General features: G+C 51.5%; 1 long non-coding RNA gene across 1 annotated transcript; it reads left to right on the top strand.

Moving 5' to 3' along the window:
* The first annotated feature begins 5,574 nt into the window (after positions 1 to 5,574).
* On the top strand, positions 5,575 to 7,540 carry LOC138422313 (uncharacterized). The gene is made up of 2 exons (XR_011249833.1): positions 5,575 to 5,659; positions 7,308 to 7,540. It is a non-coding gene; the product is annotated as an uncharacterized lncRNA (long non-coding RNA).
* The last annotated feature ends 10,177 nt before the right edge of the window (positions 7,541 to 17,717 follow it).

The raw sequence follows: 17,717 nt of genomic DNA, 5'->3' as shown, positions 1-17,717 counted from the left end.
TCAAACACTCATCTTTCGATCTATCCAACCATTCAAATACCCATCTAAGCATTCATTCATCTATCCATCCATTCACTCATACATCTATTAGTACATCTATCAAGCTAAACACCCATCATTAATGTATTTATTGAACACTTTCCAGCTTCCAGGCATTGTGCTAGACATTGTTGTGACCTATCGCTGAATCACCTATGGATCCCACTTTCAAGGAATTTACATTCAAGAGAGACAGACAGCAAGTAAACAGGAGTTTTCTATTTGGCATGATATGGATTATGGTGGAGTGTGTATGAGAGTCTAAGGGAGGACACAAGGCCTAGGAGAGTCCAGCAAGAGTTCCTGCCAGACGCGATGTCTACGCTGAGGCAGGAAGGACCAGCAGGGGATGCTCTTGGGGAGATGGGCTGTCCAGGCAGCAGGAGAAGCAGGTGCAGAGGCGAGGGCAAGAGGAAATGCGCTGAGCTGGGGAACAGTAAGTTCCGTCCTGCCTGGATGGACTATGGGAAGTGAAGCTGGGAGGAATGAGAGAGTTGGCAAGAGTCCAGGGCCTTGAGCTGAGCCTGGACTTTGTCCCAAGAAACTGAGAAGCCATGGATGGTTGTAAAGAGGCTTGAGTGAAGGGAGTGGCTTTAGAAACTTCCCTCTCACAGGAAATGGATTTCCTTTTTGAACAGGAATGGCACACGGGAAGCAAGTCATCAAACTCAGAATGATGCGAGAAAGGCTTCTTTCTTCTGAAATTTGCCGTCTGTTTTCCCAGAATCATTTTATGCCTGGCTGAAAATCCAGTGATCCTGGCAGGAAGGGAGGTAATGGCTCATTCTCGCTCAGTCATTAATACACTCCCTCAAGAAGCTTCCTCGAAGCTCTAATGGGAAATTCAGACCCCAAGTCCAAGAAAGAATTTCTGTAGAGCTTAATTACGGCAATGATATCCCTTGCTCAGTCAGTAGTGACGTTCCGTTTCCTCCCCTGGCCATGGTGGTGTTTGGGGGCCTGCTGCCAGGTTAGGGGTACCTACTTCAGCCAAGGCACAGAGCACAGGATACAGACTCACTGCCACCTACTGTGTGCCAAGCGCCGTGCTGGATCCATGAGAAACCACATCAGGACCCTGGCTTCCAGAAGCTTATAACCATATTAGGTAGATAGGACCCGCATATAGAATGAATCAGTGACCCACATCGATCAGGCAAGAAAAAGAGGGAGAAGAAAAAGGAAGGAAGATAGAACATCAGCGTCTCATCTGAAATGGTCATGGAGTCAAAATACCCTGCTTGTGGCTGACGAAATAAGAAATGAAAGTGGAAGGCATTTCTTGAAGTTGCCAAGGTAACCAATGTGGGACTGAAAATAGTGATAGACTTACATTGGGAGGACAGGGCAGGACATGCTGATAGATAAGGTCTAAGGTCCAGAAATCAATAAACATCAAGTATATGCGTGGCATTGAGAGATTTGGAGATAACCACAGAAGAAACTGCCAGAAGACATAAAAATGGGAACCCTTGGGAAGCTGACTAAGGGTAGGAAGGGGTGGGGCAGGGAGCTACTTCCCAGTGTAAGGCTTTGTCTCCTGTTTATTTTTTCTTTTACCATGTGAATGTTGTTAGATAAGAGATTTTGAACACTCAAATGGAGAGGAATCTTGGCTTAAAAGAGTCAGTGGCAAAAGCTACATGCATGGTGCAGGCAGTTAACACCACTGGCTTTGGAGCAAAGGGTCTCTGGATACAATTAAGAGGGGCTGTGAACTTGGATGGGAACAAATAATTACATCTTTATGTTATTAACCTCGAGCTGAAATTTAGCATTTGCTTTCCTTACAAATACAGGGGAAAAGCCACATCGGTATTATCAGACTTGTGACTTTATCATTGATAGGAAATAGTAGGTATTTTCATATTACCTTATAGCTGTTGACAAATATCCCAAAATATTTATGCTCATCACATCTTCAAATTCGCAGTGTGTTAGGCTCACAGCTACTCATTTAGTTAACGGATAGACACATGTATTCTCTATTTGTTTTTTTTTTTTTTAATAAAAATACATTTTTGGTAACTACAACTCAACAAAATTGGTTCCTTCACAATCCTGGGTGTTATTTTTTATGCATTGAAAAACACTCTTCTGCCAAGGGGTCTGTGGGTTTTGTGAGAGGGCCAAAGGGTGTGTGGTGTGAGATAGGTTGAAAAGCTTCTTTAGAGATAGGAAAGCAGCTAGGGGTGCAGGCGTTTGATAAACTGGGGGAGGAGGATGCACCTGCTGAGGGGAGCAGGGACTCAGGCTGATGGAGCGGAGGGTAGAGGGTGCTGGTGGAAGGGATGAGCTGATGACATAGAGGTACGATCACAGGAACTGCAGCAGCAGAAGCTGCAATTTCTGAGCTCACAAGGTTCCAGACCTTTCTGTTTGACCTTGACAATAACCGTAAGAAGGTTTCTAATTCAACTTCCCTTTCAGAGCCAAGGAAACACAGCTGCAGACATGTTCAGGGGCTTGTCTGAGGTCCCATAGGTGGGAAATCATAGAGCTAGAATTCGCACCACGATCACTTCATCCCCTGACTTGCTTGTCTGTACCGCCAAGTATGGTAGAAGGTCTCAGTTAACCCACCAAGAAGCTGAGGATGGGACAAGTCAAGGGAAGCCAAGCCCAGGATCCCAGCGTGCCTGGGAAAAGCTGAGCCTCTTTTCCTGCCTGGCTTCCTGCTAATTCCTCTCTCCTGGCTCCTCACGGCTTTGGGAGGCTCCAGGAACCCCATGCCAGTTCTCTGAGCATTACTGTCAAGCCCAAACTCTGCCTAATTTGCCTTCAGCCCACCACTCAGACCTGTCCCATTTTAGCTTTTGGAGCCCTCCCAGCAGCAAATCTTAACCATAACCTCCTAACTGGGCCCCCTAACTGGAATGCACGTTTCTTCATACTACTGGATGTACCTGAACTAACATTTCTGAAATTGGGGTCCCCTTGTTGTTGTTCACTCAGTCATGTCCAACTCTGCGACCCCATGAACTGCAGCGTGCCAGGCTTCCCTGACCTAACTGTCTCCCAGAGTTTGCTCAAACTCAGGTCCATTGAGTCAGTGATGCCATCCAACCATCTCATCCTCTGTCGTCCCCTTCTCCTCCTGCCCTCAACCTTTCCCAGAATCAGGGTCTTTTCCAATGAGTCGGCTTTTTGCATCAGGTGGCCAAAGTATTGCGGTCCCCACAGGGGTTCATAAGACACTCTGATCATTTAGAAGTGTTATCACTGATGTGTAGGACACAACCATCAGCTTTCCTGGATCTGCTGATGACGGTCTCATCACTGGGGGCTGCCACATGATTCCAGTGACTGTTCTGTGATGATGGCAGCTGGGCTGAGCTGTCTTGCTTTAATTACTGCACAGGAATGAGAAGAGGCCGCTGGCACGATACAGAAATGATCCTCCCCGTGCCTGGAGAAGGGCAAAGACTGGAACACCATGTTATAGAGACAGAGGGCTCTAAGCAGTGTGAGGAGGGGGGAGGGAGGGAAAATCAAGTCCTCACAGGGTCTGGCGGGCAGAACCTGGGGGACCCCCGAGGGCCTTCTGGTCCATGCATCATGTATTATACTTATGTTGCAAACAGAACTTCACTCAAGCCATCACTAACGTGTTTTGAGCTCAAATCTGATTTGCTCTGTAATTGGGATGGTGTTCAATTTGTGGATTTGCTTTGGTTTTGTAGGAATATAAGCATGAAGAACTCATACCTGCTGTTCTGCGGGTACACAATTAAGCAGCATCATAATCAAAATATTTTATGACAACATTAAGGGAGAGTGTCTGTGAGAATGTGCCCTTGAAAAGTGTACCATGTTTGAAAGACATGGATCTATATGCCATCTTTTGAATTTTTTTAAAGTTTCCCTTTCCATTTCTTTATTTATTCTCTATTGAAGTATAGTTGATTTACAAGGAGGTATTAGTTTCTGGTGTACAGCAAATTGAGTCAGATATATAAATGTGTGTGTCTTTCCCATTATAGGTTAGTACAAGATATTGGTCTCTGTGCTATATAGTAGATCCTTGTTGGTTAACTATTATCTTTTAATTAATTTTTTATTGGAGTGTAGTTGCTTTACAATGTTGTATTGGTTTTTTAAAATTTATTTTTAATTGAATGATAATTGCCTTACAGCTTTGTGTTGGTTTCTGCCAAACACGGTCAGCTATTTTACAGACAGTGGTGTGTATCTGTTAATCCCAAACCCTAATTTATCCCTCCCCAACCCCTTTCCCCGTTGCTAACCAAAAATTTACTCCCTATATCTGTGAGTCTGTTTCTGTTTGGTAAATAGGTTCATTTGTATCATTTCTTTGGATTCCACACACAAGTGATAAAGGGTATTTGTCTTTCTCTGTCTGACTTACTTCTCTTAGTATGATAATCTCTAGGTCTGTCCATGTTGCTGCAAATGGCATTATTTCATTCTTTTTTTAATTATATGCTGTCATCTTGCAGGCTACACCCACTGCTCAAAAACTGTTGCTCACTTAGAATTAAATTCCAATCCTGCCAGTCCCCATGGACAGGCTCTTCACTGAATCCAAATAGTTCGATTTAATCATTTTCAGCTAGTCTGTGCCAGTTTCCATCCGTGGAAGGTAAGGGCAGGGGGTGCCAATGGCTCAAACCAGCCCGTAAAACACCAATCAGTACCCGATGGGTAGCAACCACAACCAATACCAGCATCATTGCTGGCTCTCGGGACTGATGGAAGTGACACCCGATGGTATGAAAACATTCTCTCCTGACATAGCAGTCTTTGCATCTCACAACCTGGTCAAGGGAATAGAGGAGAATATAAGGAAACAGTGCCAGCCAGAGTGGAGGACACCTGGGCAGGAGACATGGGGGCTCCATGGCGACACGGGGAAGAACATTCTGGACTGGAAAACACAGTCTTCAGGGGACAGCCCAGCTCCGTGTGACCTGGGACAAGCTGCCTAATCTCTCTGAGCCTCCGGCTCTCAGTATATGAAGGAGGACAAAGGATCGTCCCAGTCTCACCCACTTCGCAGAGCAGGTGGGGGGAAGGCCAGGGAAGGGACACAGAAGCAAGCAGTGACAGCGACCTGAGAGGCTACCATTACTATCGCTAGAGTGGCAGTGATGAGGCAGAGCCAGAGAGATGCTCACAGAGCCAGTGAGGGAGGGAGAGGGAGGGAGAGGGAGGGAGAGGGAGGGAGAGGGAGGGAGAGGGAGGGAGAGGGAGGGAGAGGGAGGGAGAGGGAGGGAGAGGGAGGGAGAGGGAGGGAGAGGGAGGGAGAGGGAGGGAGAGACAGGGAGAGACAGGGAGAGACAGAGGAGGGGAGGGCCTCATTGCCTCGACCCTCTGTCCCCTCCCCAGTGCTAACTTGGCACGGTCCTGAGAGATTTCCCTCCCAACTCCCACCCTTGGCTGCGTCCAGCTCACACAGGCTCCTTGGGGCTGTCTTGTTGGCTGCTGAGGTCCCAGTTGGGAGACCAGAGGGTCAGGTCACAGCCCCGCCGGAAGAGGAACCTTGTGGGGACAGAGCATTGGCCGCCCGGAGCGGGGATGCCCAAGGCTGGGCTGTGCTAAGCTCAGACCACACCACTGGGGTCCCGGAGCTCAGCACTGACCCTCCGTTCCTCTGAATGTAAGAGAGTCACCGCTTCTATCTTCCTGAGGGTAGCCAGGGGGCCCTGAGGCTAAGTAGGAAGATCCTTTGAGGGCGTTAGCTAATATGCAGATCCAGTGGGCAGAAGGCAGCTTGTTTCCTGAATCCATAGGGATTGCTGGCCAATTGCACAACCGGCTTCCTTAAGACTGAATTTGTTTTCTCTGCTTTGGGGTCTGAGTCTTCCAAAATATTTGGTCTTTATTTGAGATTGTTTGTTTTTCTCTGTAAGTAGTGAACGTCTCTGTATAATGCATTGTTCCAGGGGAATCCTGGTGAGCATTTGCAAACCCATTTTTTTTTCCCCTAAATTTTCTTGAATAATGAGCTCCACTTTGATTTAAACATTTTTATAAGAGTTTTTCCTGTTAATTCTAAAGTGATTTTTAAAAAAAGACATTTGGCAGGAGTGGGTGTGGGTGAGGAATGTGTCAAAGTTACAGACTCATTCATCCCTAATGAAGTGGAAGGGAAGTGGAACCAGAGGAGAACTAGGATAAAAAGAGAAAGTAAGAATCAAAGGAGAAAAGAAATAGTGTAATGGATGTGTGTGGGCTTTGAATAGGCATCTTGTTATGTGGGTAAGTGCTTGAGCTGGAAGAGATACAGGGAGGAGCAGTCAGAGCTGGAATCTGGCCAGAAACAGAGTCCTGGGACCTAGAGGCACTGCCCCCACCTCCCTCTTGGCCTGGGGGCCTCAGTTGCCACATCTGTCGAATGGGTTGAAGCCATGTTTCCGGGGCTGCTGGGGGTGGGGGAGGGAACAATGAATGAATAGGAAAAGTGCAAGCTGTAGGGTGCTGTGCACACATGAGGTGGTTTGTTATTGGGGTGGGCAGGTGGGGGTTGGACTGAAGGGGAGTCAAGACTCTCTCCGGCTCTTAGAATCCAGAATTTGATGAAAATACACAGACACACACTTGCAAGTATAGATCCATGCACACAGATACACACCTCCCCCCACCCCCCCCACACACCTTCTCACTTGCTGGTTCTCACACACACTCACGTGTGCCTGTGTAGGTACCACACACAGGCAAGCTCATTCATTACACACCCCCACATACCCATATACACACCATTCAATACACATGTGTATCCCCCCACAACTGCCCACACACACACCCTCACAGGGGTTTCCTCACCACACGTACTCACACACACTCATACACATACCCTCTACACTGTTTATAACACACATGCCCTTAAACACATTCTTGCACACATACACACCCTTCCATTCACACATCCACCCACCCCTTCCCACGATCGTCCATACACAGCCCCACACGCACATTCTTATGCACTCACATGATCTTCAGTTAGACAGTCCCTCCTGGCCTGCACGCCACCTCCCTTTCCCAGCCGAGCTCTGGATGAAAAATGAGGCAGGAGATGGATGGGCCCCAGGCTGGGCAGCTGGAGTTTGTCCCCTGTGGACAGACACTCCAAGATGGAGAGGAGGAGGAGCTGAGTCCTGCTCAGATAAGAGACCACGTATTCCTCATTGTCAAGGTCAAGGTGACCTTCCCAACTATACTTGCCCAGAAAGGCTCCTTGGAGGTCAAAAGGGTGGGAGCGTCACCTCACAGTAAGTGATGTCAACCTACCCTTGCCTCTTCACCAGAATCCATCTTGGCTGAGAGATGCGTGTGCGCACATGGGAGGATCCTGACTTAAACCAAATACGACCTTGGAATCAGGCAAAGCAAGACAACTGGCCAAAGGAAACCAGGAAGAGATGCCCCGAAGACGTGACTCAGGCTGCCACGGGGGGTGCGACTCTCTGAGTCCACCCACGTGTCTATTTACACATACAGTATTCTTTTCTTCCTAGTAAACATTTAACTTGCTCCACTACTTTCCGTCTTTGTGGGAATTCTTTTCTGCAAAGCCGAAGAGCAAGTGCCTTGCCACAGGCCACTGGTCTAGTGACTAGGACTTAGCGCTCACTGCCACTGCCTGGCTGGGAACCGAAACCTGGCTCCACGTGGCTGCAGGCTGAAGCCACCCAAGGTCAAGAGCAGAGTAGCTCCTCTGTCCTCTGCCCCTGCTGAGCTCACGCCTACTGCCCTGCACCCAGGCCTCTGCCCTCCAACCCCTACCATGCCCAGAAACTGCCCAAAGCTTCCATCTTCTCAACCCCTTTGCCATGTCCCTCTTTCTGTCCCCTGTCCTTGGTGTTTAATGACCCCCCTCCCCACCACAAACTGAGTTCCATGAGATTAGGGATCTTTTCTGTCTTATAAACACATCCTCAGAGCCTGGCATATGTAGCCGGAGTTCTGGAAATAGCTATTGAATAAATGAATGGATGGATGGATGGTTGGACAAGGGTATGGTACCTAGAGGAAGAGATGGTCTGCTCAGACCCGGGCTCTGTGTTTTGGGAGCAAGGCGTGGGGAGACCACGGGGGCCTGCCCCCTCTCGGTCAGTTCCAGGGCCCTGTTCCCTCCTGAGGGCAACTCCGCTCCGTCCACATGCATCCCCTCTTTGCCTCCACCTGAAGGACCCAAAGTACTGATGACACCTGGGACCTGACCCTGGCAGCCGTTTCTGGCTCACCGCCCGAGGCTCCCATGTCTCTCTGGGACTTGCAGGAAAGAACTGGATTCTGTAGGCTCACGGCACCCTATAACCTGACCCCATGTCCATCCACCAGCTCCGCCATCCGCAGCGTCCCAGCACTTACCGTGTGTGCCAGGAATGGGGCCACTCGGATCACATGCAAGTCCTACCCACTGTTCCAGCAGGGAGCCCCAGGTAGCATCCACAGCAGAGAGCCGACCAAGCAGAGGCTCCAGGATGGAAGGACCTGGCCTGGGGCCGCCACCTGGCAAATGGCAGTGCTAGGATTTGAATCCAGGCCCCAGGCTGCTCAAGGCCACGTTTCCCTGACTTCCCACACTGGGTCTGGGGCCCCGTTCTGGTCTTCCTCAGCCCTCTGTGCTTCTCCACTGGGCCAGGGCACCCTCCCTCACCTGTCCACTGCCTGCCTCCTCCACCCAACTAGGAAATTCTCAGGGGCGGCACAGAAGGCCAGTTTGGTGCCCTGCCTAAGTGTCTTTTGTCCAGCAATGTACGCACTCCCCAGCTGCTGATCTTTATTCCCGGAGAACGGCCTTATGCAGCCAAGCCGGTTTGTTGGGGAAAGATGACACCCCTCACCCTAACAGCACCAGTGACTGGCCAACATGCGGATCCTAAAGGCTCGCCCCCTTGCCTCGAGGTGGGATCAACTCCGCCGTGCCACTCACCCTCCGGAGCCCCCCATGGGGTCAGCTGAGCGTCTCCAGGCTTGTTAAGCCCTTTCGGCTGCCCTCTCCTGCTTCCCCCACTCTCCCTTTCTAGAAAGCACTCCCTCCACCTGTTCATCATTATAACCCCAGTGCCAAGATCAAGGCCAGGTGGCAGTATCCCTTACTGAAGGAAGGAGCCATTCCTTCTGCCCTCAGTGCAGAGGCTCTGCTCTCTCAGGCTGTGCTGAGGATCAGTCCCTGGCAGAGGGAAGGAGCGTGGTTTACCATCGTCACCCCTCTAATCCTTGGGCCTTGACCAGTACCCTGCCTGGAGCAGGAGCCGAGCGAGTGAGTCAGTGAATGAGCCAGCAAATGGCCGCCTCATCTTTCCCCAGCCCCGATGCCTGCCCTTCTCCAAGCCTTTCCGGCCACCTTGCCATCACCTGCCAGGTAACCTCACCTGCCATGTCTACCCTGGCTGGCTTTGACTTCACACCAAAGTGCTTTGCCAGCTGCCCACACACCCCAGGGGTTCCCTGAGGGACCTTGCCTTCCTCCCCAAGGGCAGGAGATCAGAGGGAGCCCGGGCTGTCCTGGGCCAGACCCCGACCCGAGATTCACACCCAGGCCAGCTCCGCTCTGCTCTACTTTTGGACAAAAGTGCTCTGCGGCTGCAAAGACTCGGAAGCTCTTTGCGTTTTCTAGCTGCCTCACCGCCCGCTTGCATGGGGCACATCCTCCCTTCTGTTGCCCCACTCAAATTTTGTGTGTAGATGTTCTGCTCATGTCCCTATCTAGACGGAAACTCCCTAAGGACTCTAGCCTAGAGGTTAAAAGCTCAGGCTCTGGAGTCAGAAAGGCCTGGGGCAGGTCATGAAGCCCCCTCATAGCCTCATTTTTGTATAGCTACAAAATGAGGAAGTAATAGGGCTGCCAGCTGACCTGGGCAAGACTTCAAAAAGATGAATCCTGTATATGCCTGAGTTGTGGAAAATAATAAGTGGCACCTTCTAGTATTTATTAGTTACCTGAGCAAGTGCCTCAGGCATGCCTGGTAGTTAATCATCAAAATGATCACACTTTCCTTTGGAAAAGGAAGTTAAACCACGTCTGTGTGCAAAGCTCACCCTGTTCTTGTCATGACCACTGGGTTCCAATGAAAGTTACCAATTCCAGGTAAACACTGGGGACGTTCTAGTGGCAGCTGCATGGTTAAATGGGGCCCTTATGCCTTGCTGTGAAAGGACCAGAGAAGGGCCCTCAAGGTTCTTCTGTTTCTTAAGCACCTGGCTTTCTTCCAGATCCAGGCTTGCTGTGTACAGATGACAAGGAAAGTTGGAAGAGATGATGATTTCCCATTTCCCAGACTCGCTGGTGCAGCTGCCGTGGTGAGCCCAGCATAGTGGTACATAGCGGTCGCTCCACAAATATTGTGGGGTAAATGAAGGAATGAAAGGAATGGATTTGAACTCTACCACCAAATGACTCACCACCAAGTTTAGGGGTCTCTCAATCCTTTTGGGTGAACGAATGAATTCTAGGTTCACTCTCACAGTGCCAGTTCTGAGCCCAGGTTGTAGCCTGGAGGAGGGCTGTGATAAATATTTATGGAGGAAATGAACTAGATCCAGTACTTCCCAGAAAGCGGCTGAGCTTCAGCTGCGGTCGCCCCCATTCACCCTAGGCCCACAGACAACGTTCCAGGGACCGAGCCTTCGGATTCCAGCCACCAGCCTGGCTTGGCCTCAGTCAGCCCAGTGGGAATGGCGTCTGGGACACAGAGCAGGTTCAGGGCCTGGGGTGCATGACGGGGACCTAGCTGGCTTGCCAGGGAGCTCGTGGGTGCTCCCCTTGGGAAACACTGCCCCCTAACCTCCACGATGGACTGAGCTGGCAAAAGCAGACTGCAACGACCCGGGGACACTGCCAAGGAGCCCCCGTCTGCACAGCACTGGCATCGATACAACCACACACATACGCACTGGTAGGGACATGTAGCTGCGCCCTGCTGGCCACAGGGCTCTCTGCCCACGGCCCATCCTTCCTCCCGAGCCCACGTGTCGGAGCCAGCCACGTGTTGGAGCCACCGTCCAGAACGGGCTCCAGTGATCCACACAGGTGATCCTCCTCAGCTCTTAAAGTCACCCCACGTTGCGCAAGCACGTGGACACACACCGGCATCACTCCATCCCCCCAAGGCCCTCCATCCTGTGCCAAACACACTTTGCCTCTGCCCCAAGCTGGCGGCGGCCACAGACCACCCAGTGGTACTACCAAGGGACAACGCCATCTGTCACCAGGGACGCGGTTAATGGATAATAGCCCACCTCTCAGCCAGGAACTGGGGCCCACAGGTCAAAGTGTGGGCCCCAGGACAAGTCTTGCTGTAGCTGGGAGGTACCGAGCTGGACCTCTCTCTGACCGCCCCCCTAGTCTGTGCCATGGGTTGGCAGCTGTCCCCTCCTTTGCCACTCCTGGGACTGACTCCCCACTGGGTACCATGGGGTGGCTCGGACCCTGTGGAAGCCTGCATGCTGGACGATGCCCCAGAAGCCTCAGGGGTCCTAGGCCAGGGCCCTACTTGCCCCCGGCCGTGCACCGAACCATGCAGCACTCTGAAACCAGAGGACTCCCCCTGAGCTCTGGCTTGGGGAGGGAGCAGCCCCCCATGTCAGCTTCCTGCAGGGGTCTCATGCTAGGCAACCAAACAGGGCCACCCCACGACACGAGCTGGTGGGCTGGAGGGACATGAGTGGCCTTGGTTGCACAGACGGGCTGGCACAAAGAGCCAGTTCTTTCAGGGACCCTAAAGCCTCCCTCTGGGCTGACTGGCTCTTTGTTCACCCCTCAGGTCCCCTTCAGCCACAGGCCGGGGGCAGCCCCTGCAGCTGCACCATCCAGGGAGAAGGCCCCCAGGCTGGCATTTGGTCCCTGCAGGTCAAGCCAAAGCAAAGGGGGTCAGGGATGCTAGAGGCCTGAGATGCCCCAGCAAAGCAGAGACCACAGTGAGCCCCCCTGCCCTACCACGGCCCAGTCGGGCTCTCCAGGCCCACCGGCCTGGGAGCGGGACCCCCAACCTGGGTACTCACTGGCTCCGGCGAGGCCTCCTCCTGGCGTGGTGGCAGGCGCCCCTCTCAGGCCTTGCTCCCCATCTGGAGAGGCCGGCGGCACTAATCAGCCGCCTGGCGTGGCGTGAGCCTTGTGGCTGGGGCTTAATTGACACCAGGTGGCCCCTCCCCAGGGGCAGGCTGGGAGGCGGCTCTGCTGGGGCCAGGGGGTCAAAGCCGGGGCAAGGGGGGCTGCACCCAGGCCTGGCCGGTTCAGGCCTCCCCTGGAGAGATCAGGGCAGTCAGGCAGCCACTGGCCACCCCGCCCCTCCTCGCCTGCCGGCCGCCTCCATCGCACACCCAGCCCGGCTTCCCTAGGCTCTGACCTTTCTTTCATTTCAGAGGCAGCAGTAGCAGTGACAGCCTCTGCCCAAGAGGAGGGTGGCTCAGGTTTCCCCCCAGCTGGCCGGGGGCAGCCGGGAGCATGTGCGCTGGGTCTCTAGTGGCCCGGCTGGGACCGCAGGGTCCTGAGGAGGGCCACCCACTGCAATCACAAAGGATCCCCAAACCATCTTTTACTGAACACTTACTACACGCCAGGCCCCTGCACGGTCCCCACACGGACCCCTCCCATTAACTCTCTCGGGCCCTGAGAGGTGGGTATTTATTTAACCCCACTTAGCAGATTAAAAAAAAAATCAAAGCTCAGAGAAGCTAAGCTTTTCCCCCAAGGTCACACAGCAGGAGAGGCACCAATCAGGGATTTTAGTCGCTACCTGCAAAGTGAGGAATCATTTTTCAGACAGGGAAATCAAGGCTCAGAGACAGGAAGCCAAGTCTCAAGGTCATAGAGCGAAGGGCGGAATTTGGATTTACCACCAGACGTATTGGGTCAGGCTGCCTGGAAAAACAAAGTCTGTGGGTATGCTGAAACATAGGCTTTCTCTTCTGACCTGCACGAGTCCCTGCTTGTATTAGGACTCTGAGGTGGAGCCATAGGTGCACTTTAGGGGTAAGAACATTGGACACAGCCTCAGGAGACCTGTGCTGAAGTTGCTGTGTGATCCTGAGCAAGCTCCTCTACCTCTCTGGGCTTTGCTGAAGCTCCAGTGAACACCAAATGGGATGCCATGTCAAAAGGGCTTTGCACCTGGGACACACAGGGCAAGACTGGAGAGTTCTAAAGTGGTCCCTACTCTGTCCCCAGTACCCCTTCTCAGAGGTCCCCCACCCCTGCCCTAGCCCCTCATTGCCAGGGGCAGCAGGACCTAGCAGTTAAGAGCACCCACAGGCTCTGCAACCACACAGACATGGGTTCAAGCCCTGGCTCTTTCTCACCAACTTGGGTGACCTTCAGAGGTCACTTCCCTTCTCTGGGGCTCAATTTTTCATCTCTAAGAGATGCCAAAGAGGTGCCTCTCTGCCTGGGCCGTATAAGAATAAATGAGAAAATGCCAGCACCTGCCTCTTTACTCAATCACATCTACTGAACATCTACTGTGCGTGGGTTACCACGCTGGGCGCTATGTGCCCTGCTGATGGAGACTGATGATAAATTTAAAAGACACATATATACGTAATTCCTTGTAGAATGTCCTCCAAAAATAGGAAGTAGCTATTGCTTGTTGTCTATGCACTTACTCAACAAAATAACTTGTTGAGCACCTCCTTTGTGCCAAGTACTCTTACAGGAACTGGGCATACAGCAGTGAACAGTGAGGATGGACCCCTGTCCACATGGAGCTGACAATTTCTAATAATTAACCATGACAATCCATTGCAATAATAATTATTATAAGACCATTCTCTGGTCTTATAATACACACACACACACACACACACACACACACACACACTGTGTTCCCTGGTGTCCTCACTGGTAGAATAACATGCCTGTCTGCTGGGTCTGCCCCTCAGGAAGCTCCAAGGTGGAGCGTGCCATTCCAGAATGTTCTTAGGTCTAATCCTCAATGAGGTTCATGGGCTCCTTTTTGGTGCGACTGACGGGCAATCTGGCCAGCAGCCCATCCCCCTTGCCCAGTCTCAGACCCCACGTGGGCTGGGAGAAGCTGAGCCCGTGACTCAGCCGGCCTGACCTGTCAGGCTGAGAAGGAAGCAGGCAGCTGGCTGGGCTGTGAGCCACGGGGTCCTTCTGAGCCAGACATGGGGCAGTTGGCCAGGGTGCAGACTGGGGCCTCCAGATGGGAAGGGCTCTGAGTTAGGTGACTGCACCCTGGCCCCTGGTTATCTCACTAGTAAAGAGAATATTCTAGAAAGAAGCAGTGAGAGGGACTTCACTGGCAGTCCAGTGGTCAAGACTTCACCTTCCAATGCAGGGGTGGGGGTTGTGGCTTCGATCCCTGATCGGGGAGCTAAGATCGCACATGCCTCATGGCCAAAACAAACAAAACATAAAACAGAGAAGCAATGTTCGTAACAAACTCAATAAAGACTTTAAAATGATCCACATCAAAACAATCTTAAAAAAAAAAAGCAGTGAGAAATCACAGGATGTTCTGCTTTGTGAGGGAATGAGTTCCCTGTCAGTCAAAAGATTCCAGCAGGATGCTGTTAAGGGGACTCCAGAAATGGGGAGAGTGTTCTAGAAAAGCTAGTCGATTCTCCTGACATCACCTTCTCCTGGAAGCTTCTTCTGAGTCCATCTCCCATGCCTGTCAGGTGTTTCCCTGACCTCCCTCCACCCCTGGGTTCACCCTTGCCCCCGGTCAGCACTTCCTGCCCGTTGCCAGAAGGGCCAGTTCACTTGTCCATCTTGCCCACAAAACTGAGCCCCATCTCCTCTGTCCCCTTTATACTATGAAACCCTCAGTACTCAAAGACAGAGTGTGGCACACAGTAGGTGCTCAGCAAATGTTTCTTGTATTAAAAAATGTATCTATCGAAATGATGATCTACCATGCCCTTTCATACTTTGTGCATTTGATACTTTGACAAGGAGGAGTCTCGCCATTTCACTCATTTATTCTTCATTCAACAAATATTTCCCGAGCACGTGCTATGTGCCAGGCACTGACCTAGGCTCTGGGGATACAGCGGTGATAAAGACTGATAAAAAGTCCCTGTCTTCAGGGGGTCTGCCGCCTCATGATTGTACCTTTAATTAGGTAATCTTCACAGGTGTTTTTATTTATAACAATAATAGCATTGCCATACAGCACAGTTTCTAAACCTCAATGCTATTCATTGATTAGTGTTTGAGGTGGGAGCTGTACCCTGAATGGTAGGAGATTTAGCAACATCTCTGGTTTCCACCATTAAATGCCACTAGCAACCTCCTCCCTCAAGTGTGACACCCCAAATGTTTCTAGACATTGCCAACTGCCGTAGGGGAAAACACCACCCCTAGTTGCTAACCTTAGTTATCTGTGAAGCACCTACTATGGGATATGCACTTGGCATTCATTCATTTACTCCATCTCTAAAATAACTCTAGGAGGCAGGGGCAATTATTTTCATTTTACAGATGAGGAAACAGAAAAGAGTAGTCATTTGCTTACGGCCCCAGATTTGCACATGCAGCCCTGCACACGTAGCTTACCAGCATCCCTGTGCAGAAGGCAGGGCCGGTGGACCTTGGGAGCTGGGGAACCAGCTGCAGAGACCAGTTTCAGAGCGGCATAGCGGGTTCCTTGTCTGGGCTCCAGGGGTCTGCTGTCAGCCTGGAGCTGAATTTTTTTCTGGTTTCACCCTGCAGCCCTTTGCAGAGCACAGGGCCTGGCACCCAGTAGGCTTTCCAGGGCAGCAACAGATGGGAGAAATACGCTGCAAGCCAAAGACCTAATTATATGCTTTCTGCTGCTGCTGCTGCTACTAAGTCGCTTCAGTTGTGTCCAACTCTGTGCGACCCCAGAGACGGCAGCCCACCAGGCTCCCCCGTCCCTGGGATTCTCCAGGCAAGAACACTGGAGTGGGGTGCCATGGCCTTCTCCACTGCATGAAAGTGAAAAGTGAAAGTGAAGTCGCTCAGTCGTGTCTGACCCACAGCGACCCCATGGACTGCAGCCCACCAGGCTCCCCTGTCCCTGGGATTCTCCAGGCAAGAGCACTGGAGTGGGCTGCCATCGCCTTCTCCAATGCATGAAAGTGAAAAGTGAAAGTGAAGTCGCTCAGTCGTGTCTGACCCACAGCGACCCCATGGACTGCAGCCCACCAGGCTCCCCCGTCCCTGGGATTCTCCAGGCAAGAGCACTGGAGTGGGGGGCCACTTCCTTCTCCGGTAAGCTTTCTAGCAGTAGCCTGAAAAGAAGCTGACAAGAAACAGGCAAAATTAATGATAGTGAGGTGTTTTATTTAACTGGATCTAGCGATGGCCCCCCACTCCAGTGCTCTTGCCTGGAGAATCCCAGGGACGGGGGAGCCTGGTAGGCTGCAGTCCATGGGGTCGCTGAGGGTCAGACACGACTGAGCGACTTTAATTTCACTTTTCACTTTCTTGCATTGGAGAAGGAAATGGCAACCCACTCCAGTGTTCTTGCCTGGAGAATCCCAGGGACGGCGGAGCCTGGTGGGCTGCCGTCTGTGGGGTCGCACAGAGTCGGACACGACTGAAGCGACTTAGCAGCAGCAGCAGTCAGAAATGATCACATCAATATATAACTATTATACAGAATTGTTAAGAAGATAGTTTACATTTTGCTTTTTTTTTTTTAACACCTTAGAAATCCACTGTGGATTGTACATATACATCTCCATTCAGACTCATTACACTTCAAGGGCTCTATAACCACAGGTAGCCTGTAGTTCTGTATTGGGTAACACCACTGGCTTCCCTGGGGGCTCAGCAGTAAGAATCTGACTGCCAATGCAGGAGATGCAGGTTCGATTCCTGGGTTGGGAAGATTCCCTGGAGAAGGGAATGGCAACCTGCTCCAGTATTGCCTAGAAAATCCCGAGGACAGAGGAGCCTGGCAGGCTAAAGTTCAGGGAGTTGCAAAGAATCAGCTATGACTCAGTGAGTGAGCACATGCACGCATTCTAGAAAGTTTGTTGATCGTGGGAATGAACACAGGAGGTAGGATATTCTGAGCGCAATGGATAAGGCATCCCTGGGCCCACAAAGCCTGTGGGCTGTCGCATGGTACTGTCAGCTTTTCATTACTCACCTCTCTGTCTTCCAAGTTCATCTGTCTTGTTCTCCTTGGAGCCCAGCCCCAGAGCCTGGCTCTTGTAGGAGAAGCAGTATAGTCTGGTGGCTTGGAATCAGAGGCCTGGTGTCTATCCCGGCTTAACTACACAGCTGAATGGCCCTGAGCCTCAGTGTTCTCATCTGGAAAGTGGGAGTGATGACCGTTTCACTTGGTGCGGTGCACTCAGTGGGATTTCCTGCCATAATGGCCATGTGGGCACTGAGGTGGTTAAACCCTATCCACATGTGGCAGGTCTGATGGAGATTTGTTTTTCAAATTTTAACTGTTAGTCACTCAGTCGTGTCTGTCTCTTCCGACCTCATGGACTGCAGCCCACCAGGGTCCTCTATTCATGGAATTCTCCAGGCAAGAATACTGGAGTGGGCAGCCATTTCTTTCTCCAGGAGATCTTCCTGACCCAGGGATCGAACCAGAGTCTCCTGCATTGCAGGCAGATTCTTTACCATCTGAAACAGGGAAGCCCAATTTTAACTAAATTTAAATGTAAGTAACCACCAGTGGCTGCTGGCCACAGTGTATCAGCACAGTTTTGGAGCATCACTGTGGGGGATGAAGTCTAAACCTCCTGGCCCAAAGCAGGCC

Source organism: Ovis canadensis, chromosome 17 (genome assembly GCF_042477335.2).
Source record: "Ovis canadensis isolate MfBH-ARS-UI-01 breed Bighorn chromosome 17, ARS-UI_OviCan_v2, whole genome shotgun sequence".
Lineage (NCBI taxonomy): Eukaryota > Metazoa > Chordata > Mammalia > Artiodactyla > Bovidae > Ovis > Ovis canadensis.
Note: the sequence above shows the minus strand (reverse complement) of the source record. Positions and strands in the feature narration are given on the sequence as shown.